The 24,735-nt window shown below is 48.9% G+C and overlaps 1 protein-coding gene across 1 annotated transcript in view; it reads left to right on the top strand.

Moving 5' to 3' along the window:
* The window catches only part of LOC141048801 (beta-1,4-galactosyltransferase 1-like), a 321,075-nt gene that overhangs the window by 83,713 nt on the left and 212,627 nt on the right, over nt 1–24,735 (top strand). The window lies entirely within an intron of this gene.

The following is a 24,735-nucleotide window of genomic DNA, read 5'->3' as shown; positions in this document are numbered from 1 at the left end:
GTTTTCTGGGCTTAGCTTGCTTTTTTGTTTTTTCCTCCTCGGTGACTCATTCATAACAGCAGACAGACAGGTACAAGATACAGGACTAGGAATCAAGCTTCCAGAGAAGGTGAAACACAGGACAGGACCTGGCAACTCAGTAGCAAGACACTAACTGTGTAAAGGCTTTGCATAGGCAGCTACCACTGGGTGGAGCTGCCCTAAATACTAGATGCCTCTTGGTAATTGGCCAGGGACACATTAGACAGGTGCACTCTATTTCCATAAGAACCAGAGAGTTCTGGCGCCGCACCCCTATGCATACAGCCAGGAAGTATGCAGAGAGCAGGCAGAAAGCAAGAGGCACACAGCATGGAGCCGGCAGAAGACAGAACCCACAGCATGGCCTGGAGTAGTGGGTAAGTTGTTGTGTAAGGCAGGTGGGGGTGGGAGGCCATGCAGTGAAGCCGGCAGGGTTGTTACACAAAAAACTATAGTGGCTATTGCATCACGGACCATGATTACCCTGGTGATCTAGTGGTGGTGTCCGAAGAGATGTGGAGGATGGCCTACTAAAACTGTTTTCCCAGTTTACATGAGCGGGTCTCCTATACTTGTAATGCCCATACACTAAGTATATGGGCTGACAAACATTTCCCCCTGGGGGGTACACATCAACCTACTGTGTAAATATTTTAAATATTTTTTTTACGGCCATCACAAACACCCTTGCAAAAAACTATAGTGGTTGTTGCATCACGGACCACGATTACCCTGGTGATCTAGTGGTGGTGTCGGAAGAGACGTGGAGGATGGCCTGCTAAAACTGTTTTCCCAGTTTAAAGGAGTGGGTCTCCTATACTTGCAATGCCAATACACTAACTAATACACTGACGTAAATTGGAGGGAGCAGTGGAATCCTCAGGGATGGTGGAGTTCGGCCATATGACTGGCGTTACAGAGGTATCTTCCTCTGGTGAGTCAACACTTGGTGCGGGGGTGTCCTCTTCCTCTTTCTCATCCAGTACTGCTGGAACCGACTCTGGGGTCTGGGGAGTTTCCTCTGACTGCTTAGGGTCTTCAGATACGCAGGGACGCAGCATGTTTCTGTGCACAGTAATGCGACTCCCTTCTCTTTTGGACTGGATCTCATAGACGGGCCTTTCAGAGTTTACTTGTTGTGTCACCTGAAAGGGATTCTTTTCCCAACGGTATTCCAGCTTGCTCTGAGGACGTTTGTCTCTGACGAGGACACTATCTCCTACTTAGAGTTCCGTTGCCCGGAGTGGGGGTTTATCTGAATGTTCCAGCTCCCGTAGCATTCCCTGTACCAGCTGGTGCAGAGTCTTTAGGCGATAACGATGATCACGGACCCAAGAGGAGACCCCTGTACCTGGACGTTCTTCTTCAGGGTCCAAGTCCAGCTCGGTAATTCCCTTCCCTTCATGACCGAAGAGCAGCGAGTAGGGGGTATGGCCAGTAACCCTATGCCCACTATTATTGTACACCCATACCAGTTCAGAGACATTCTGGCCAATGGGCTTTCCGGTCTTCTTCTAGGGTTCGTAGCATTTGGAACAGGGTACGGTTGAACCTCTAAAAGGCCCTATTTCTCTGCGGGTGGTACGGTGTGGTCCGGGATTTGTCTATGCCATGCAAGCGATGCAATTCCTCCATCACTTTTCCCAGAAAACAGGCTCCTTGATCCGAATGGATCCGTCTGGGACAGCCATACATCTGAATAAAGTTCTTGCAGATGACGTAGGCAGCGGACTCCGCAGTTTGGTCTCAGGTGGGAGTCACCACCTTGAACTTCGTGAAGTGGTCCACTATCAACAGACAGTGCTCGTATCCCTGGTGAGCTTGTTCAATGGTGAGATAGTCTATCATCAAAAGTTCTAGAGGAGCAATTGTCCCAATAGCCTCTGTGGGAGCCCTTTGCTCTGGTGGCTTAGTCAATTGACACTGGCAACATTTCCTGCAACCTCCACCTTTAGACGGGGATGGTAAATTAGTCACTGTAGCCAACAGAAAGTTTTCTCTGGCCCAAAATGCGCTCCTCCTTCATGTGCCTCACAGGCAATTTCAGACAGCAAGGTTCCAGGTGCAATGACCTGCCAGGTGGCAGCCAGCTCCGTTTGTAGCTGTATTTTTCGATATGTTAGCCCGTTTTTCATCCATAGACGTTCCCACTGGCAAAGAATCAGCAAAGTATCAGAAGAGAGCATGCTCCTTTGGGTCTCACTGAGAAGCCTTCCAGAGGTCACCCACTGTAGCAGGAGGGCAATCTCTTCATTCTCTTGCTGCATCCGGACCCGTTCATCCCTGTACCACCACAAGATGCCTTCTGTCAGTTTTATTCGCCGTAGGTCCTGCGTCGTCAGCATCCTCCAGTCGGACTCTGAGAAGCGGGGAATGTCCTCTTCTTCCAACTCTTCATCTCTGTTCAGTCTGGGGGTAGCATGGCGGATTCTAGAAAGAACATCGGCATGCATGTTCTCTGCCCCTCTCTTGTAGACAATCTTATACTTACATTTTGCCATCCTGGCCACCCATCAATGTTTCAGGGCCCCTAACTTGGCATTTTTCAGATGTGTCAGCGGGTTGTTATCCGTGCGTACCAGGACCTCGGAGCCCGACAAGTACTCTGCGAACCTCTCCATGATGGACCACACCAACGCAAGCAGCTCCAGCTTAAAGGACCTATTCTGTAGTTGTCCGGATTACGTTAGGAATCGTGAAGGAACCGACTGGTATACGCCATCACCTTCTCTATTCCGTCCTGCATCTGAGACAACACAGCCCCCAGTCTGTGCCAGCTCCCGTCAGTGTGGAGAATAAATGGCTTAGAAAAATCTGCATAAGCCAATACAGGGGCCTCCGATTACGCTCTCTTAAAATCTTGAAAAGCTTTCTCTTGAGGCTCTTGCCAGTGAATCTTCCAACTTTACTTTCAGCCCATGTTTCTGGAGATGGCTGAGCACCTGCTCCAGGCTCTGTAGATGGTCTTCAAACGAAGCCGCGTAAATGATGATATTGCCTAAGTAGATTAAAGTGGCTTCAAAGTTCAGGTCATCCATGCACCTTTCCATCAGCCGTTGGAATGTCCCGGGGGCGTTGGCCAGGCCGAAAGGCAACTGATTGAACTCAAACAATTCTATGGGCGGTATGAAGGCTGTCTTCACCTGCCTGTATCCGCTGGCCAGATCCAATGTTGAGAAAAACTTTGCTTTCCCAAGCGCAGAGACTCTTCTATACGTGGAAGCGGGTACAAGTCCTTGACAGTACAGGCGTTAAGCTTCCGGTAGTCCACACAGAAGTGCAGGGTCCTGTTCTTCGTCCGTACCAGGATGATCGGGTTGACCCAGGGGCACTGACTTTCTCAGATCATGACTTTCTGCAACATGTGTCCCAAGCATTGTCACCGTCTCCTGGTACAGCTGCAGGGGTATGTGCCTGTAGCGCAATCTGATGGGTATCATGCCTCCAGTGGCAATCTCATGAGTAATGGCTGTGGTGCAGCCAAAATCATCCCCATGGTGGGCAAACACCTCCCGATATGGCCCCAGGAGAGCCTTCACTTGTAGCACCTGTGGCTTCGTGAATAAGGAGAGTTCAGCTTGCATCTGTTCCAAGATCATTTGCCCCTCTTGGGAATATAGGGCTCCTGACACCTGGATTGAATTTACGGTCACGGTCCAGGGATCCCTTGGACATACCCTCACTTGCAGTGCTTGAGGGGGTAGAATATCTTCAGGCAGTCTGACTACCTTGGCCATTTCACTTCGGGGCCACATGGCAATTTCATGACCTTCCAAGTTCACACACCATATGGGCACTGTCCTGTCTTTCACTATGGCCAAAGCACGAGCCACTAGAAATCCTGAGGGTAACTGCCCCGTGAAAGATGGCTCCACTTGAACTTCCACTCCTTCTAGAGGAATACGAGCTCGTATGGGCAGGGAGATCACTGTCTGTCAGTGTGGTAACTCAAGCTTGGCTGACGAAGGTGCAGTTACCTTCCCTAGCACTTCTCCCTCTTGGTACGACTCGTGGGCTTGCACCTCCCACACCAACTGCTGGAAGATCCTTCTCTGAGGGGTGTGGGTTTTATGGGAGGGCTCACTGAAAAGGAGGCTGCAGAATTCCTTCAAAACATTCATCCCTAGCGTGACCGTGTATCCGCTGTTCGCTTCCCCCTGAGTCAACACCACACTCCTCCATCCCAGGTCCTTGACACAGAGCGAAATCTGCATCCACATTACTCCTGCAACCGGTATAGGTAACTGGTTGGCTGCCAACAATTTTATTACGAGTCCCCATTCAGGTCTCATTGCTTTGGGTAAGTGCTGCCGGAAATAGGCCTCAGGCATAGTCGTCACTTGGGAACTGCACTGCACGGCCTTCAAACTGGAAGTCCTGAAACTTTCCGTGGTCCACTTGGTGTCCGGGTACTTGTAGCTGTTGTTTCGGAGGGAGGCGGAGGAGGCCGGTATCTAAGCTGCAGCCGCAGCTGTGGCTACGGAGTCTCCCACAGGGGCTCCGCTGCACAAGCTGTCAGGGGGTAAGCATCGCACAGTGCGGTCAGGGAGTCTTGTCTGTGGTCACATCTGGATGTTGTTCCCCCAGGATATGCAGTCACTAGTGCCGATGCTGGGCGCAGTGAAGGGTGCACTGGAATTTAGTCTGCAGTCTGCTAGGTTTACCGCAGGGAGGGAGCCAACCTTCACCTGCAGTCCCTTCTGTCTTCCAGCAAAAAGCCTCCTGTTGGCACGCACAGCCCCTTTTATCACAGTCCAACCTTTTGTTCCAGAGGTCACAGATCTGTCTCGGTCAGGAACCCCGTACCCCTGGAACACAGGTGACAGTCCCAGTAGTTCAGGCCCAGAAACACTGTGGCCCTCAATGCTTTGGTTCATCTTCTTACACCGGGTGCAGAGTAGTAGGCGGAGCCTGCAAGGGTGCAGAGTAGTAGGCGGAGGCTGCAAGGGTGCAGAGTAGTAGGCGGAGGCTGCAAGGGTGCAGAGTAGTAGGCGGAGGCTGCAAGGGTGCAGAGTAGTAGGCGGAGCCTGCAAGGGTGCAGAGTAGGTGGAGCCTGCAAGGGTGCAGAGCACAGACCAGGAAGACACAGGGAAAGACACAGCAGGGAAAGGAACCACAGACAAGGAGACTGACAGACAGAGGTAGGACAGAATTCAGACAGGGAAACAGTACGAGACAAGGTACAGGGACCGAAGTATACACAGATACAAAGTTAGGCTTAGACCAAGACAAGACAAGGAGTAATGGCACAGGGACAAGGAAATACTGCCTCCTGGAGGCGGCAAGACAGGTGCAAGACAAAGCTGAGACAAGACAGAGACCTGGATATTCTGCCTCCTAGAGGACAGACAGAGAAGTACTAGGCAAGGTACCAAGACACAGAGATAAGCAATAAGAGCATTCAGAGAAGGCGAGACACAAGACAGGGCCTGGCTTACTCAGCAGCAAAACACAAACTGAGTGTAGACATTGCACAGGCAATGTTCCAGTGGGTGTGGCAGACCTAAATAGTAGAGAGCTCTAGGTAATCGGTCAGGGACAGATTAGACAGGTGCACCCTGACTGCATAAGAACCAGAGAGTTCTGGCGCCACCCACCTATACACACACAGCCAGGAGGCATGCAGGAGAGCAGAGGAACAGAGCACAGAGCTGGCAGCAAACAGAAATCACAGCATGGCTTGGAGAAGTGAGTAAGTTGGTGTGCGGGGGATGGGAGGCCATGCAGTGATGCCAGCAGGGTTGTTACAAGTGCTTTCTTTCTGCACTGCATTGCATTTGCAACATGATTCATGTGTTGTCAGGGTTAGAAATAGCGCTGACTCTGGGTTGCTACTGTTAGATCCACAATCTAGGAATAAATGTTGCCAGATGATTCCCCCCTGGAAAGTATTGTGTGCATGCTGTAGTATTGAAACATGTTTGCACTCCAAGTTGGGTGTCCTTCATGTGTGTTGCCTGTAGCAGTAGAGCTCCAACACTGGGAGGTCTGCACTTACTTTTAGTCAATTACCTGTGTTACTATCCTTATATTTTTCTCCCTCACCCACCTCGTTATAACTGAAACTTCAAGTCAAAGCTTTATATGCTGGCCCTGACCCTGATATCTTATGAATGGCCTATGGCTGACTGCTGTGTCATTATAAAATGTTCTACTGTGGGTCAATTGATCAGTCAACTACATGTCTTACTAGCCTTACATTTTTCTAACTTTTTTTTTTAATGAAAGTAATTTTTATGGAAATTTTCAATACAAAAAGGAAAAACAAAGAGGAAAGCAACAACCCGCAATAGAGGTACATACACCTCTAACTCCACTCTCCTCTCCCCCCCAGTTTACAACCTCAATGCAAACAATATTTTAATGGTAAAATTGTACAGCTGATTACATATAGTGCCGCTCCCAAAATTGTTACAATAGTACAAAGGAAGATCACAACAACAGATTAATATAAGTCTCAGTTAAAGAGCTACATATCTGAAGTCTCCTTATTGTAAGCCAAATCAAATTATAATGTAATAATTAGAGATGAGCGACTTTGCCTTTTTTCGGGTCGAGTCGGGTTTCATGAAACCCGACTTTCGCAAAAGTCGGGTCAAACGCAATCGGCCGATTATCGTGAAAAGTCGAAGGCCGACTGAAACACGAAACCCAATGCAAGTCAATGGGGAAGAAAACTCGGCAGTGAGTGGAGGACAAGAAACACACCTACAGTGCCATTTTAATGCCAAAAACATCAATTCTTATTACTTAAGCTTGTCAACCTTAATTTACTTTATAATAATAGTTAGGCATTGAAAACTGGGGTTGGCTAAAGTTGTAGGGGGGTAGGGCTGGCTCCAAATTTTCGTGGGCCCAGGGCCAAAGAGTGTAACTGGGCTCCTTTAACACATGCCACAATTCATGATCCTCAGATACGGCAGAGAAATAGCGGTATAGTACAATGAAAAATACTTCACTTCTTAAATCACAAGACTGATATCCAATTCTCCAATAGCTCCAAAAACGGACAGTATATTACTCCATACAGTATTATGGCCACCGCATAGTGCACCATACAGAGTAATGAGACCCATATATTTCTCCACACAGAATCATTGATCCCATATAATGTTCGATACTGTATATGATGAGCTCCACATAATGCTACCTACAGTGTATGTTGGTCCCCATGGATGAAGCTCCACTGTCTTATGGGCCCAAATAATGCTCCATATATAATGGGCCCCATTTCAAATGCTCCAGTGCATAATGGGCCCTGTAAATGCTGCTCCAGTGTCAGATGTCCACCTTTGGAATGCTCCAGTGTATGGTGGGCCCCATATATCATTCTCCAGAGTATAGTGCTCCCCAAAAATTGCTCCCAACATTTAAAACAATTAAATAAGTCTCCTCGCTAGGGAATCCCTGTACTCTGGACTCCTCGTCGTCCCCATTTTCCATCTCTCTGCACTTGGACTGTTTAGGCAGAGGGCGTACAGACGTGATGTCATCGCGCTCTCTGACCAGAATGTCACTGTCAGGAAACGCTGAAGACGTCATGGCGGTGGAGCAGGGAGAGGTAAGTATTTCAACTTTGCAATTGCTGTGATCCTAAGCAAGCAGGGGGGGCCCCCTCGTTGGCGACGGCAGTGGCACAGGGCCCCTCTAATAGTGCGGCGGTGTGTGGCGGTGTGTCTGACGGCAGGTGGGGATGGACCGGCAGAGACACTTTTGCGTACTATGAGGGGCCCTGTGCCAGTGCCGTCGCCCATGAGTATGCCCCCTCACCTGCTCAAGGAACCTGCATTTTCATCTGCATCTTCCTTTTTGTCACCGTGTAAGGTGGTATAGTATGCGGGAAGGGGAACCTGAGTTTCATCAGGGTCAGATTCTGGCTGTGTAGAGAACGAGGAGAATGTAGTGGTCTGGGTCAATGTACCAGCAGAATCATCTAGCAGTGGCTGTGCATCAGTGCACTCCATGTCAAATTCATCTTGGACTGGGGAATTTGCGATTTGACTTGATAACCCAGGCATGGTATGTGAAAAGAGCTCCATGGAGTAATCTGTAGTGTGGCCTGCCACATCCTTCACTTTTGGTAGGGGCAAAGGACACAGGGAAAGGTGTTGTTCCTGACCAGGAGCCTCCACTGACGACTCAGTGCTTTAATTTTTTGAAACTTCAGAAGACGAGGTGATAGAGCTGGAGGCTGTGTCAGCAATAGTGTTGAGCGATACCATCCAATATCGTGAAATATCTGATCGGATTGGATCGGACCGATACCCAAAAAGTATCGGGTATCGCCGATTCCGATACCGGAACCAATGCAAGTCAATGGGACAGAAATATCGGAATTAAAATAAACCCTTTCTTTCCTTGTAGGTTAATTCTACATGAAGAAAAACAACTAAGAATAATGTAGAATGTATTGGGGAGGTGGATGAGAAATTAAAGGCATAGAGGTTTAGCCCAAACAAATGGAATAGCAGGAATAAATTATTTTTTTAAAGACGTTCGGAGATACAAAGATATTGACTATGTCAACCTTTTTTATATTTTGTCAGATATGTATGTTTCACTACTTCCATGCTCTTCACCTTCTTTTTTACTTCTCCCACACTTTCTCCTTCATGATCCTCAGCAGCAGCAGCAGCAGCATCTTTTTCATCAACTTCTTCTTCACCTTATTCATTTTCTTCTTCACCTGATTCCTATTATTCTTTTTTTTTTACATTCTTCATATTCTTCTTATTCAACTATTATTCTTCTTCATATTCTACTTCTTCATCTTCTTCCTATTCTTCTTCTTCTTCATCATATTCTTATTTGTGACAGTCATTCCTGTAGTTGTTATCTATAAAAGTTTGAAGATTACACCTTCCGTTCTGCCTGTCACAAAAGATTTACAACAGGATTTGTCCGCGTTCAGTTTGGCCTGCAGAAGCAGGCATTTTCCAGGGTCACCACGAGGAGGAATGGACTCACCCCGATACACTGCTTAGTCTTCTTCTGCTTATACTTTAGATAATATCTTTTGCTCTGATTTTTAGTCTTATGCTTAATGTTCTTCTGCTTTTTGTTCTTCTGCTTCTTGGTCTTCTGTCTCTTGTTGTTCTGTATCTTGGTGGTTGTCTTCATGTTCTTTGTCCTCTTGGTCATCTTCTTCAGGGTCATCTCTTTGGTCTTCTTCAGGGTCGTCTTCCGGGTCGTCATCTTCAGGGTCATCGTTTTCGTGGTTGTCGTCTTCTTCGTGGTGGTCTTCAGGGTCATCGTCTTCAGGGTCGTCGTCAGGGAGATCCAGAGTAATAAAAACCATTTCCAAAAGCTTGAACTTGGAAATGTAGCAGAAGGTACAAGAAGGCTGGAACTGACGAGAACCAGCTGACGGTACTGGAACCCGGATGGGTAGCAGAAGGAACCATAGCCAGTCGCACTACTGAGGACCAGCTGACGGTGCTGGAACCTGGTTACTAAGCAGGAGGTACCTGTGCTAGAAAGCACTACCAAGGACCAGAAAACGTTGCTGGAACTTGGATACTGAGAAAGAGGCACCTAAGCCAAAGGCACTGCCGAGAACCAGCTGACGGTGCTGGAACCCGGATGGATAGCAGAAGCTGCAAGAGCCAATGGAACTAGCGAGGACCAGCTGATGGTGCTGGAACCTGGAGGGGCAGCAGAAGGAACAAGAGCCAATGGCACTACCTACGGGGGGGGTGCTTGTCCTATTGGCACTACGGAACCAGCCTTTGTTGCCAGATCCCACAGCCCACATAGGAAACCCATAAACTGCAGGCACCATAGACTCGGCTAACCCGACTGCAACACGACAGGACAACGCATTTGTGGCAAAGTGACGTTGACACTACCCGGAAACAGCAGGCGTGCTGGAACCAGGCTGGGCAGGAGGGAGTACCCGTGCCAAAGACACTGCTGAGAACCAGCTGATGGTGCTGGAAACCGGAGGGGCAGCAGAAGGAACAAGAGCCAATGGCACTACCGAGGACAAGCTGATGGTGCTGGAACCTGGTTTCTAAGCAGGAGGTACCTGTGCTAGAAAGCACTACCAAGGACCAGCAGACGTTGCTGGAACTCGGATACCGAGAAGGAGGCACCTCGGCCAAAGGCACTGCCGAGAACCAGCTAACGGTGCTGGAACCCGGATGGGTAGCAAAAGCTGCAAGAGCCAATGGAACTAGCAAGGACCAGCTTACGGTGCTGGAACCCGGAGGGGCAGCAGAAGGAACAAGAGCCAATGGCACTACCGAGGACAAGCTGATGGTGCTGGAACCTGGTTTCTAAGCAGGAGGTACCTGTGCTAGAAAGCACTACCAAGGACCAGCAGATGTTGCTGGAACTCGGATACCGAGAAGGAGGCACCTCGGCCAAAGGCACTGCCGAGAACCAGCTAACGGTGATGGAACCCGGATGGGTAGCAGAAGGAACAAGAGCCAATGGCACTACCGAGGACCAGCTGATGGTGCTGGAACCTGGCCGGGAAGGAGAGAGAGAGAGAGAGAGAGAGAGACAGAGAGAATTTTTTTTTTTCCGGGCACCCAGACAGATTTTGGGGTTAATTCAGTGTCTGGAGGATCCGCCGGAAAAAAAAACGTTGCAAGCTCCGTTTAGAAATCTTTGAGGATGGTGACGGACACTAACATTGTGGCGGATCCTCAAAAAAACGGATGCAACAGACGGCAATCAGTCAGGATCCGCCAATAATGAAAGTCAATGGGGAAAAAAACGGATCCGCAAAGAAAAATGGCGGATCCGTTTTTTTTCAAAATTGGCGGATCTTGACTGATTGTCAAAAACAGAAGTGTGAAAGAGGCCTAAGCAGGAGGTACCTGTGCTAGAAAGCACTACCAAGGACCAGCAGACGTTGCTGGAACTCGGATACCGAGAAGGAGGCACCTAAGCCAAAGGCACTGCCGAGAACCAGCTGACTTTGCTGGAACCCGTATGGGTAGCAGAAGGTACCCATGAAAAACAAAGTTGCAAGGCCGCGAGCCGGCCGCAGTTACCGAATCCCACAGTCCTACAGGGGAGAAATTGCCGGACACACAGCTGGGGATCAGATGACATTTCTGAACCCCAATAACACTGGAGCATATGTTGACTGTGCAGATGGCATTTCTGAGCAGCTACTGGCGAAGTTGGAGCCCATGGTCAATCAGGGTGTAGGCTGATGCCTAATTTCATCAAGTTTAATATCTGTTGTAGACTACTACTGATTTTAAACGTGCTCCAATTAGGCCTCTGGCTCCACTCTGTCTCTAGTATTTACCCTGGCCTCCAACACCGCCAGTTGCTGCTCAGAAGTTTCGTCTGCACAATCAACACTTGTTCCTGTGTTACTGGGGTTCAGTAACGTCAGCTGATCCCCTGAAGTGTGTGCGGCAATGTCTCATGCTCTGTCCACATTCCCACTACTAGTAGTAGTAGAGACAGAGTGGACCCAGAGGCCTAATTGGAGCAAGTTTGAAATCAGTAGTAGTGTGAATGTGGAGGTAGCAGTAGACATTGCCGGAAACACAGCAGGGGAGCAGCTAGCGTTCCTGAACCCCACTAACACTGGAGCATGTGTTTTTCTCTGTGCAGACGGCACTTCTGAGCAGCAACTTGCAGTGTTGGAGCCCAGGGTCAATCATGGAGTTGTTAGGAGTGGCGGAAGACACTAAGTAAAAAATATAATTAAAGTGCCTTCGCCACTCGGGGTCCACCGTGCGGTGGATGGAAAAACCGCTGCTAGAAGAGGCAGAGCACTATGGCGGTAATGTGCACAGGGTTAAACTGCACCAACTGTGCACTGGAGCAAGCTCTGTTATATTCACAGAGCTGCAGGCATAAAGCATACAGAAAATGCTGTGTCTGTTCAAGGTCACAGACCCCAGCGATGCAGACACGGTATACTGGGTCACAGGAGTAGCCTTAGACGACAGGACTACTCCATCTAGACCTACCGTGAAAATAAGGTGCGTGGCGTCGCAACTGCGAACGCCCGGCAGGACTGCAAGTGCAGCGCGGCGTAAACTGTGCCGCAGAGATGGCACCGCTATATAGCAAGCGCGATGCAGGACGCTAGCTGCTGAGGTAAATGGAGCATATGCGCGCTGGCGCTAGCGCTGCTACTGGCTGAACCCAAGCACTCACACAATTGTATTATCAGAGGGAAGGGGTTTCTTAATAAGTCAGTCACCAGTCCAAGCATCCATTACCAAACACACAGCAGCAAGTATGAAAAATACTAGCGCATGGCGGAACAGCCATGCGCACTTTTTATAGTGAACGGGACCTTCCGGAAATCTCCAAAGCCCTGGGCTGAACCAATGGAATCAGGAGCAGGACCTGAGCACCTGACTCCTGAACTCCAATGGGAGCTCATCCCATGAGCATGCTCAGAAGGGACGAAGAACTTAGCCTCCTGAGAGAGTTGCTGTAAAGCAATCTCCTCTGCAATCTCCTTTGCATTAAACACAGAGCAGGAGATTGCAGCATGTGAGGGTCTAGATTCCTGCCTAGCAATTGCCGAAATCTGACTCCTAACAGGAGTAGGCTGAGGCCTACTTGGAGCAAGTTTTATATCTGATGTAGTTTGAATGTGGAGGCAGTAGGAGACTTTGCCGGACACACAGCAGGGGAGCAGCTGACGTTACTGAACCCCACTTACACTGGAGCATGTGTTTTTCTCTGTGCAGACGGCACTTCTGAGCAACAACTGGCAGTGTTGGAGCCCAGGATCAATCATGGTGTAGGCTGAGGCCTACTTGGAGCACGTTTAATATCTGATGTAGTTTGAATGTGGAGGGAGCAGGAGACATTGCCGGACACACAGCAGGGGAGCAGCTGATGTGACTGAACCCCACTAACACAGGAGCTAGTGTTTTTTTCTGTGCAGACGGCACTTCTGAGCAACAACTGGCAGTGTTGGAGCCCAGGATCAATCATGGTGTAGGCTGAGGCCTACTTGGAGCACGTTTAATATCTGATGTAGTTTGAATGTGGAGGGAGCAGGAGACATTGCCGGACACACAGCAGGGGAGCAGCTGACGTTACTGAACCCCACTAACACAGGAGCTAGTGTTTTTCTCTGTGCAGACGGCACTTCTGAGCAACAACTGTGTTGGAGCCCAGGATTAATCATGGTGTAGGCTGAGGCCTACTTGGAGCAAGTTTAATATCTGATGCGGGGTGAATGTGGAGGGAGCAGGAGATATTGCCGTACACACAGCAGGGGAGCAGCTGGCATTACTGAACCCCACTAACACAGGAGCTAGTGTTTTTTTCTGTGCAGACGGCACTTCTGAGCAACAACTGGCGGTGTTGGAGCCCAGGATCAATCATGGTGTAGGCTGAGGCCTACTTGGATCAAGTTTTATATCTGATGTAGTTTGAATGTGGAGGGAGCAGGAGACATTGACGGACACACAGCAGGGGAGCAGCTGGCGTTTCTGAACCCCACTAACACAGGAGCTAGTGCTTTTCTCTGTGCAGACGGCACTTCTGAGCAACAACTGGCGGTGTTGGAGCCCAGGGATTACAGTTCAGGTGGTAGAAACATGAACACATCAGGAGACCTAGATACTGTTGCCAACCAATTATTTTTTGTGGAAGAGGACTGGCAAATTCCGGCGAGATCCAGGCCTTGTTCATTTTCAGAAAAGTAAGCCGGTCAATGTTATCGGAGGATAGTCGCGTGCGACGGTCTGTTAGTACACCACCTGCGACACTAAAGATGCCGTCCGATAATACACTAGCAGCAGGGCAAGCCAGCACCTCCAATGCACACTGGCTAAGCTCTGGCCATGTATCCAGCTTAGAGACCCAAAACTTGAAGGGGGAGAGCTGTCTGCGAGTACACTGACAGGGCAAGACATGTAGTCTGTCACCATCTGACGGAAACGTTGCCTCCTGCTGACTGGAGCCGTCTGTGATGGTTTAGACAATTGTGGCGGGCACACAAAACTTTGCCACATTTGGGCCATACTGATCTTGCCTTGTGCTGAGGCGCTGCCTCTGCTCCCTCTTTGTGCAGAGCTTCCTCCACTGCCTCGACGCACAGAACTGCTTTGTAAAGCACTAGCAGCACTGCTCTCGGGTGGAATGGAGAACATGATGGAATGCACCAGTGTGTCTTGGTACTCCCGCATTTTACGCTCCCGGTTCAATGGTGTTATGAGGCTTTGTAAGTTGTCCCAGTAGCGAGGATCTAGGAGGGTGTACACCCAATAATCAGCCGTGTTGATGAGGGCGATGCGGCGGTCGTTTCTCAGGCACTGCAGCATGAAATCCACCATGTGCTGCAGACTTCCAACTGCCCAAGAAACGCTGTCCCCTGCTTGAGGCGTCATCTCTGCCTGCTCTGCATCACCCCACCCTCGCTGTACATACTGACTACAGATTTCAGCCTCTGGAGAGAGGTCTTCCTCCTCCATTGACTCCTCCTCATCCTCCTCACAAAGTGTGCCCTGCCTAGGCCTTTGTGAGGAACCACGTTGCGCAGACTGTCCAGAAGCAGATGGCATTTGTGACTCCTCATCCTCCACCTCTTCCAAAACCTTCTCCCTCAGTGCTTGCAGTGTTTTTTGAAGCAGGCAGATAAGGGGGACAGTCATGCTGACTAGTGCATCATCTGCACTTGCCATCCGTGTGGAATCATCGAAGGCATGCAAAACGTGGCAGATGTCCTTCATAGAGGCCCACCCAGTGGTGCTGAAGTGTGACCGGCGCACAGTGTGACTTGTTTGCGCCTGATGCAGCTGGTACTCCATTACTGCTGCCTGCTACTCACACAACCGCTCCAACATATGTAACGTTGAATTCCACCTGGTGGGTAGGTCACATATGATGCGATGTTCCGGAAGGCGGAATCGGCGCTGCAGAGCTGCAAGTGAGCGCACTCTATGCGGACCTGTGCAGCAGTGCATCAAGATCTGGATAATCCCTCAGAAAGCTCTGCACGACCAAGTTCAGCACATGTGCCAGACATGGAATGTGAGTGAGGTTGCCTAGGCCCAGAGCTGCCACCAGATTTCAGCCATTGTCACACACTACCAAGCCTGGAAGGAGATTCGCTGGCACAAACCACACGTTGCTCTCCTGCTTGATGGCATTCCAGAGCTCCTGCGCTGTGTGGCTTCGATTCCCCAAAGAAATTAATTTCAGTACGGCCTGTTGACGTTTGGTCACGGCTGTGCTCATATCGGTCGTAACAGGCTCCTGCAGCGCTGATTCTGAGGAATTGGAGTATGAGGAGGAGTCAATGTGTACAGACTGGATTCCTGCAATCCTTGGAGTTGGCAGAACACATACAGCGCCACTCTCAAGATCTGTACCCGGCTCCACAACATTGACCCAATGGGCAGTGAGGGAAAGGTATCGTCCCTGTCCATGGTTACTGGTCCACGCATCGGTGGTCAGGTGGACCTTGCTACTGACGGCGTTTAGTAGCGCATGTTTAATTTTTCCCTCCACATGCTTTTGCAGGGCAGGGACGGCTTGCCTGCTGAAATAAAAGCGGCTGGGCAAGGTGTATTGTGGGACTGCCAATGCCATGAAGTTAAGGAAGGTGTCAGTCTCCACCAGTCTGAATGAGAGCATTTCAAGGGCCAGTAGTTTGGCAATGCCAGCATTCAGAGCCTGTGCTTGGGGATGGTTTGCCGAGTATGGCCGCCTTTTCTCCCATGCCTGTGCTACCATTGGTTGTAGAGTGGCCTGGGAGTGTGAGGATGACAGGGAACATGGTGCTGTGGGTGGAATGTCACTGGGTCTCTGGACAACAGTGCCAGAGGTTCTTCCATGGCGATCCTGTGAGGAAGCCGAACCAGCTGTGTGTGAGCTGGAGGAAGAGGCTACAATATGAGCTGAAGAGGTGGTAGGTGGTGCTGTAGGTTGGCCTACGTCTTCAGTGTGTCTTTGTAACTCCACCACGTGCTTGGTCCGCACATGTTTCCACATATTTGTGGTATTGAGGTTGCTGACACTTTTCCCTCTTTTGAATTTATGATTACACAACTTGTATTTGACAAAGCAAATGTCATCTGCAACTGTGTCAAAAAAGGACCATGCACTGCAAGTCCTGGGAGCGCCCGTTTTGGGTTTTGGAAGAGGAATGCTCATAACGGGTGCCGAAGTGGAGGCTACAGGCAACCAAGTCTTCCCCCTCCCTCTCCCTCCTGTTTTGGCCGTTCGGGGAATCTCTTCCTCAGAGCTGCTCCCACCACCTTCCTGTTCCTCACGCCATGATGGGTCAAGGACCTCATCATCTACACTCCCCTCTTCAAACACCTGCTTCTCCTGGGTAGTCTCGCCAGCACAGTACGCACCAGAAAGTGGCACCTGAGTCTCATCATCTGATGCATACTGAGGTGTGCTGACCATAGGCACTGGCCCACCCGCCTCTTCAGATTCAGAGGGACAAACAGTTGCGCATCACTGCATACTCCCTCTTCTTCACATTCTTGAATGCTGCTTGGCTGGCCCCCTCTTTCCAAGCCAACAGATTCAAAGAACAGAAGTAGAGAATGAGATGGCTCCTGTCCAGGGCTCTCTGACTGCCTGGGCAATTTGGCAGGTGGTGAAGAGACAGATGGTTGCTCTTCAGTGCTCTGCCCCTGAGAGGATGTGGAAGTCATTGAAGTCGATGCGTTAGCTGCCATCCATCCGACAACGGCTTCAATTTGTTCCTCCCGAAGCAGTGGGGTACAGCGAGGTCCTACAAAGCTGCGCATAAAGGACTGTTGCCTGGTAAAACTGGGGGATGCTGAGTCACTGGTGCCCGCAGCAGGCACAGAATCCCCATGTCCTCTTCTTGCTGAAACTCCACGCCCATGACCAAGACCACGTGCCTTAGGGGGGCTTAGTGTGCTTATTCCTGAACAGCTGCTAACAGGTATAAGAAACACTAATTTTATAAAGTGTGTGGACTACACTTTAATATGAGCTAATGTGGCCTACACAACTGTCAAGTGGAGTGTTTGGTGAACTTTATGTACGTGTTTTTTTTTAAAAAAAAACAAAGGGTGTGGCCAAAGATGTGAAAGCGATAGTATCACAAACTTTTTGGAGCTCTTACAATGCAGGAAGGTAACCTACAATGCAATAGATGAGGCTCCAAAAAATAGGCTAATACTAATCTGGCTGCGGCTGCAGGGCACAAGCCAGCAAAAAGGCTCCTCTATCTACTCCTATATAGTGTTTGCAACCAACCAATGTAGATGGATACGGATGGAAGCACACTAATAGGAGAAAAAAATTCAGGAAAAATGAGCTGCAATAAAACAAAAAAAGGACTATGTATGAGGCAGTGACGCACGCTGAGCGGACTACAACCAGAGGTGGCTGCAGAACACACTACAACGTGAACTGCACTCACACACAGAGACCTCACAGACAGCCATGAACAGTGCAGAGAACTGGGCACTAGCACTGAAAGACTGCAGAAAGGCTCCGCTGTCTACTCCTATAGTGTTTGCAACCAATGTATATGGATACGGATGGATGCACACTAATAGGAGAATTAATGAAAAATGAGCAGCAATAAACCAAAAATATGTATGAGGCAGTGACGCACGCTGAGCAGCCTACAACCAGAGGTGGCTGCAGGACACACTACAGTGTGAGCTGCACTCACACAGACCTTGCAGACAGCTGTGAACAGCGCTGCAAGGCAAAAGAAAGCTACAGTGATTGATAATGTAGCCTGGGTAAAGCACAATATTATTTTGAAAATCGCTATCTCTAACTGTCCCTCAGAGTCTTGAACAGCAGCCTGACACTAACTGAATTCACAGCAGAGTGAACCCTAAATGGCGGCGGCGGTGGCTTTTATAGTGCATCATGACATCATTTCAGCAGCCAATCACAGCCATGCCATTAGTTAACATGCCTACATGCCTAACAGGATGTGCCCACACTTCTGAGGATTCCTCATTGGCTGAATCAAGTCAAACTGGGTCATAGCGTTATGGGAACTTCCGATTCCGGTATTCAATATGCAAAAAGTATCGGAACTCAGTATCGGAAGTCCGATGCCGCGAATATCGGTCGATACCGATTTTTGCAGTATTGGAATGCTCAACACTAGTCAGCAAAGTAAGCCAAAACTTGTTCCTGAAGCACCGGTTTTAAAAGCGGTTTACCTACTCCCAGAAAAGGGAGCCTTCGAGGCCTTGTGGAGCTAGACAATGACGCAGGCTCAACACCTCCTGCCTTAGGTGCTATTGTGCTTTTTCCACTACCAGCAGATGCACCACCACCACCATCAGTACCAGCTGGCTACCCCCGCCCACGTTCACGGCCTCTTCCACCATACTTCCACATTTTTGGGAAAATGTACCCAAAATACCACCAGCTATATGGTACTGTAAAACAAGGTACAAGGTGTATATAGCATTGGGGAGAATTTTAATCTCCCTAGAGATTTTAGGAGGCTGAACTATTATCTCAGGCCCACTATAGATTACACCTCAAATTAACAGGCTGAAATTGGCTGGTGTATGACAAAGTACAAGGTGTATATAGCATTGGGGAGAATTTGAATCTCCCTAGAGATTTTAGGAGGCAGAACTAATATCTCAGGCCCACTATAGATTACACCTCAATTTAACAGGCTGAAATTGGCTGGTGTATGACAAAGTACAAGGTGTATATGGTATTGGGGAGAATTTGAATCTCCCTAGAGAGTTTAGGAGGCTGAACTATTATCTCAGGCCCACTATAGATTACACTAGAGATGAGCGACTTTGCCTTTTTTCGGGTCGAGTCGGGTTTCGTGAAACCCGACTTTCGCAAAAGTCGGGTAGAACGAAATCGGCCGATTATCGTGAAAAGTTGAAGGCCGACTGAAACACGAAACCCAATCCAAGTCAATGGGGAAGCAAAGTTGGCAGGGAGTGGAGGACAGGAAACACACCTACAGTGCCCTTTTGAATGCCAAAAACATCAATTCTGATTACTGAAGCTTTTCAACCTTAATTTACTTCATAATACTAGTTACGCACTGAAAAATGGGGGTTATTTGGCTAAATTTGTGGGGGGGTAGGGCTGGCTCCAGGTTTTCATGTGCCCTGGGCCAAAGAGTGCCCCTTTAACACATACCACAACTCAAGATGCTCCGATACCGCAGAGAAATAGCGGCATAGTACAATGAAAAATACTTCACTTTTTACATCTTATGACTGATATCCATTTTTAATAGCTCCAAAAACGGACAGCATATTACTCCATACAGTAATATGGCCACCGCATAGTGCGCTATACAGAGTAATGAGGCCCATATATTTCTCCATACAGAATCATTGGTCCCATATAATGTTTGAAACAGTATATGATGAGCTCCACATAATGCTACAGTATATATTGGTCCCCATGGATGAAGCTCCACTGTTTTATGGGCCCAAATAATGCTCCATACATAATGGGCCCCATTTCTAATGCTCTAGTGTATAATGTGCCCTGTAAATGCTGCTCCAGTGTCTGATGTCCACCTTTGGAATGCTCCAGTGTATAGTGGGCCCCATATATCATTCTCCAGAGTATAGTGCTCCACAAAAATTGCTGTCCAAACATTGAAAATAATTAAATAAGTCTCCTCGCTATGGAATCCCTGTGCTAGTCTGGACTCCTCGTCGTCCCTATCGTCCATCTCACTGCACTTGGCTGTTTAGGCAGAGGGCGTACAGACGTGATGTCATTGCGCTCTCTGATCAGACTATCACTGTCAGGAAACGCGGAAGACGTCATGGCGGTGGAGCAGGGAGAGGTAAGTATTTCAACTTTGCAAGTGCTGTGATCCTGAGCAAGCAGGGGGGGCCCCCTCGTTGGCGACGGCAGTGGCACAGGGCCCCTCTAATAGTACGGCGGTGTGTGGCGGTGTGTCTGACGGCAGGTGGGGGTGGGCCGGTGGGCCAGTGGGCCCTCCCACCGGCAGAGACACTTTTGCATACTATGAGGGGCCCTGTGCCAGTGCCATCGCCCATGAGTATGCCCCCCCCACCAGCTCAAGGAACCTGCACTTTCATCTGCACCTTCCCCTTTGTCACTGTGTAAGGTGGTATATTATGCGGGAAGGGGAACCTGAGTTTCCTCTGGGTCAGATTGTGGCTGTGTAGAGTGTGAGGGGAATGTAGTGGTCTGGGTCAATGTACCAGCAGAATCATCTAGCAGTGGCTGGGCATCAGTGCACTTGTGGCGTCCCCAGGAGTACGGTCACCACAGTGGCATTACCTTCCTCCTAGGGAGTGTGATGTCATGCTTGGGAGCAGCGAAGGATCTCTCTAGCAGTTAAACCAACACACAACACATTTCCCACTCCACGACAGCAGGGAGACCTCTGAACATGACTGCTGAGGAGCTGCTCTCTGTGGTCGGGAGGAGGTAAGTTAGGCCATTCTGTGCAGGGAAGAGGAAGTGTGTGGACGTGAGAAGGGGAGCTGGAGGATGAGCAGAGTTAAGGCTCATTCCTAGCTGGAGCGCATGGTCCGGATTCTGGTCTCTGAGTTTGTAGGGACACTGACGTTCCTGCAGCAGAATCCGGAGGAAGTAGCAGCTGTAAACGCTCGGTACCCAACTGAGGCTCGGATGCCCCAGCATCAACATGTGTGAGCCAGAAGGAAAAGGCTACGGCTGCCAGCCATACGAGAAAGTTCCAAAAGAGAGTCAACAGGGGGAACTTCATTGAACTCAGCACTGCGAGTACCTCAGATAAGCGCTAGAACGGAGACCACACTACCTATCTGCAGAGAGAGAAATCCAAATTGGCTTACAGACTGACCAACTCCTTCTCCATCTGTACTCTGGGTCCTGGACAGCACCTACCAAGTACAGGTAAAGGAACTGCACGAATGTGTCTGTCATCTTTCTCCTGCGCCTGGTGCATGGGTCAGCTACATCCTGCACTGCACACCATCTCCCAAGTCTTTCATCTGCCCTGCGACTACGGCCCTACCTGTGCAGGTCTTCTACATCTTAGCTGCACCACAACATCTGTCCCACAGAAGCGACACTGCAGCGCTGGTCAATCTAATCAGAAACCAGAGGTGGCGTCACGTATCTTTCACCTATAAACGTAATTCACCCCTTTGCATGGACGCCCAGGGCCACGGAACGGGTCACCACCACCGTGACACATCCCTGTGAGACACCGGCCCGGTACCGATTAACCCCACTGCCCTGGCTGGCCACCCACACTCCATGTCAGATTCATCTTGGACTGGGGAATTCACGACTTGACTTGATAACCCAGGCATGGTATGATAGAAAGAGCTACATGGACTAATGTGAAGTGTGGCCCGCTGCCTCATTCAGTTTGGGTGGGGGTGCAGGACACAAGGAAAGGGGTTCGTCCTGACCAGGAGCCAGCACTTGACCACTCAGTGCTTGCATTTTTTGAAACTTCAGAAGAGGCGGGCATATTTGATGGAGTCTGTTTCGGCAATGTAAGCCAAAAGCAGTTCCTCATGCTCCGCCTTTAAAAGCGGTTAACCTACTCCCAGAAAAGGTATCGTTCCAGGCGTTCCGGAGCCAGACCATGACACAGGCTCAACACCTCCTGCCTTAGCTGCTATTGTGCTTTTGCCACTACCAGCAGATGCACCACCACCATCATCACCAGCTGGCCCCCCCGCGCCCACGTCCGCGGCCTCTTCCATCAAACTTCAAAATTTTGCACAAAATAGACACAAAATAACATCAGATATATGGCACTGTATCAGAAATATACAGCTCTATTCAGTCAAAGGATAATTGTCAATCTCCATATATATTCCATCAGTCACACAGAGACGCTCACAGGCTTAGTATGGATTAGACAATAATATAAAAAGTAGACAAAGTGTACAGTATGATCAGATAGCAGGTATATATAGCATAGTTTAAATATTAACAATGTATGTCTATATATCAGGAGTAGTGTTGAGCAACCGCGCTAGTGTTTTGGTTCGTCACACAGGAGGCAAGTTCGTCGAATGTTCGTCGAACCCCATTGAAAACAATGGCAGGCAAACACAAACACATACAAACACATAGAAAACAATTACAAAACACCTTAAAAGGTGTCCCAAAGCAGAGCAAATGCTCAGAAGACAAAAATTACATATGGAAAAGGGCAACTACATTTAGAAAAGAGGTGGAGGAGTAAAAGGAGGAGGTGGAGGAGACACAGATATAGGCTTGTCATTCCCTTATGAAGTCATGAAAGGCTGGAATAAAAATGTAAAATACCAACCAAAAAAAAAAAATTCTGAAATCGAACACGATCATATACCGTCGGACTTCCCACCAATTATGCCAACTGGCGATCGGGCGGCGTTATTCCCACGAACCTCCAAACAGCATCCATGAAGGCAAAGTGTTTGCTTTCCGGGGGGCAGTATGATTGCAAAGCTGAACCTTAAAGGAATGTCCAAAAGGGCACCACCAGGAGTGGAGCCTGCGGCTTAATTGGACTCCACCCGGGAAACCACAACCAAGCCACCTCAAGAAAAGATGCACATATTGAAAGCTTTGTCGATTGTGTGTGTGGTGTGGTATGTCCTTTTGTAGTTGTGCTAGCAATTTGTCAGCTTTATTCCGTTAATGAACGAGACTCCGGCATGCCCCCGTGGTACGCGTCAAGCTTACTAGAGGGATACGCGAGGCTCTGGCACTATCATGGTCTATCATGGCGCTACATGTCCGGGGCTGCATGCGCGCTACACTGAAAGGACCAGCTTTTGTCGCTTACAGGTGCAGATAACCAGCAGAACACCGTTAGTGATGGGGATCTGTGATTCCAATTATTCCCCGCGAACGATGATTTCCCAGTAAGTGCAGGTCAACCGCAATTCCTGAATTAGGCCTAACCGGCATTCCTGAAAAAATGCAAAAAACTACGTGTCCAAACCGCAGTTGCTGTAGCTTGCTTAACAACTCGGCAGCTGTTCTCAGGCCCAGTATGGATTCGACAAGATTCTAGAAAGTTGATAAAGGGTACAGTTTCACCGGGTAACACGTATATATGTAGCATAGTTTACACATTAAAAACCTATGTCTATATATACGGAGGCAGGGTCAGATGGTCTCAGGCCCAGTATGGATTAGACATGATTGGACAAAGGTGAGAAATGGTACCGCATCACTGGATAACAGGTATGTATAGCATAGTTTACACATTAAAAACCTATGTCTATATAACAGGAGGCAGGCTCAGACGGTCTCAGGCCCTGTATGGATTAGACGTGATTGGACAAAGGTGAGAAAGGGTACCGCATCACAGGATAACAGGTATGTATAGCATAGTTTACACATTAAAAACCTATGTCTATAGATCAGGAGGCAGGCTCAGACAGTCTCAGGCCCAGTATGGATTTGACCATCTTGTACAAAGTTGAGAAAGGGTACATTATCACTGGATAGCAGGTATATATAGCATAGTTTAAATATTTAAAATCTCCATGTTCTCAGTATGGATTAGGAATAATATAAAAAGTAGAAAAAAGGAAATGTATTTGAAGCGCACACCAGTATACACTTTTGGTGGTATTTTTAAAACTTCACATATATTTCTGTCTTTAGTAAGACAGTCCAGACTCTCTGCAATAGGAAATGAGATGCATACAATTACTGACATAAATTCTAGTGATTGCAGAAATCTAGGAATTCCTATTCACGGGATAAACTTCTGTCACAGTTCTCAGAGGCGATGCAGACCCTCAATTAATTAGTGTATGGAGACAGCGAAAACCTTTCTTTGTGAAGAAAGTGTTGGTGTATTGCAGCACTGTTGATCCCATCGCCATTAATCATATCCATATAATTTTGATCACAGGGAGAGATGTAAACATGGTGCTCACTGCCTATCATGCTCTGTCACGTAACTTTGGAGTGGAAAAGACAGAAGCCACAGGCCATAGGCGATTCATTTGGATTGGCATGAGAGGGCACATTTAAAAATGTGCGCTGGAATGTCACACGTCTGTGGGTAGGAAAACTGTGAAAGCTGATGAGAAACCACCACTGCATCTCATTGCGAGTCGACGTCCTTAAGAAATAGAAGCCATTGATCATCTGAAGCAAGATCCCGGCCAGTGGGACAGGGCATAGCTACGTCTTAACCATCATCTTCTATCAGTTCGCCAAATTTGTAGTAGCGGTCCCAGTGAAGGATTTGACAGCCCAGACTACACAGCGGAGGAGCAGGGAGAGGTAAACATTGCAAATGCTGGGGCACTGCCCAAGCAAGGGGGGCCCACTTGTAGGCGTCGATACTGGCACTGAGCCCCTCATAGTACGGCGTTGTGTCTGACGGCGGGTGTGCACCCCCACCGTCAGAGACACTTGATTGCACTATGAGGGACCCTGTGCCAGTGCCCGCGCCCAAGAGTCGGCCCACCCACCTATCCAGGGCAACGGCACTCGCACGGTTGCGTGCGCTAGGTGGTGACCCCAGCCATGGGGGAGGAGGCCAGCCCAGTTAGGGAGGTTTACAAAATGGCATATGTTCATTCACATGCTGCTAAAGGTGAAATTGGTCAAGTCCCAGGAAGAGGCGGACCAAAGAAAGCCATTTTTCTGTCAACCTATGTGTCATCAGGGTAAGGTGGGACTAAATCCTTGGAAACCCATGCATGGTTCATTTTAATGAAGGTTAGATCATCCACATTTTGGTTCGACAGACGGGTCCTTTTTTCTGTCAGGATTGATCCAGCAGCACTGAAGACTCTTTCCGATAGCACACTTGCAGCTGGGCAAGCGAGG

Source organism: Dendrobates tinctorius, unplaced genomic scaffold (assembly GCF_039654945.1).
Source record: "Dendrobates tinctorius isolate UK_male_01 unplaced genomic scaffold, ASM3965494v1 ptg000011l, whole genome shotgun sequence".
NCBI classification, from domain to species: Eukaryota; Metazoa; Chordata; class Amphibia; order Anura; family Dendrobatidae; genus Dendrobates; species Dendrobates tinctorius.
This window is presented reverse-complemented; position numbering and strand designations above follow the sequence as displayed.